At 31.4% G+C, this 799-nt stretch overlaps 1 protein-coding gene across 11 annotated transcripts in view; it reads left to right on the forward strand.

Annotated features, from left to right (window-relative positions):
• The window catches only part of LOC128247032 (glutamate receptor ionotropic, NMDA 2B-like), a 1,034,258-nt gene that overhangs the window by 477,751 nt on the left and 555,708 nt on the right, over positions 1-799 (forward strand). The gene's annotated exons all lie outside the window — the stretch shown is intronic.

Here is a 799-nt window from a genome sequence, read left to right on the forward strand (position 1 = left end):
ATATATATATATATATACACTAATGTTATATGTAAATTTCACATAATTTCCATTCACCTTGCATATTTCATTTCTTTTCTTTGAAAAAAAAGCCGTAACCTGATACATTTGTTTCTTTCATTGTACACGTTCCTCCATTGCTGTTTCGTTTCGTATTTCTACGCAGTATTAGCCATGTATATTGCTTGGGTGGGGAGTAAGATTTCTTTTAATCTACGTAACTACGTAACAATCTTATGTAATGGAACTAAATACTTGGTACCTCTGAATGACAAGTATTGAGAGAAATTTATATTATATGAAAAAGGTGTTTATGGCATAGATACACCAATCATAACGGGATCCTTTTAATTAAATATTGGCAACACCTTCGTGTCTCGTTAAATTGATGAAGACATAACGGGCCAAGGAGACTTCTAAGAGAAACCTATCTCTTTAAGAAACGGACAATAGTTTGATCCAACGAAACACAAAAACATGTAGTTCAGAGAAATATATAAATCATTCGATGGAACGCGTTACAGACGAAAATCTCAAAACGAAATTACATGAGGATTATCTTGAAATGTAATAATGTCTTACAACAACGGCAATTTTGTGAATTACTTTCTTTGTTTTCGGATTTTGTGTTTTGTTTTGCTTTTATTAACTTATTGATTTTTTCATTTGCTGTAAAAAAAATTCGAGTATGGAGACAGAGACGCTGACATACAACCTTCTAACATAATTGCATTTAAATAACAGTAGAAGAATGAAATAGGAGGTGAGAGAAATGCGTGTGTGTGTATGTATATATATA

This window comes from Octopus bimaculoides, chromosome 2, assembly GCF_001194135.2.
Source record: "Octopus bimaculoides isolate UCB-OBI-ISO-001 chromosome 2, ASM119413v2, whole genome shotgun sequence".
NCBI classification, from domain to species: Eukaryota; Metazoa; Mollusca; class Cephalopoda; order Octopoda; family Octopodidae; genus Octopus; species Octopus bimaculoides.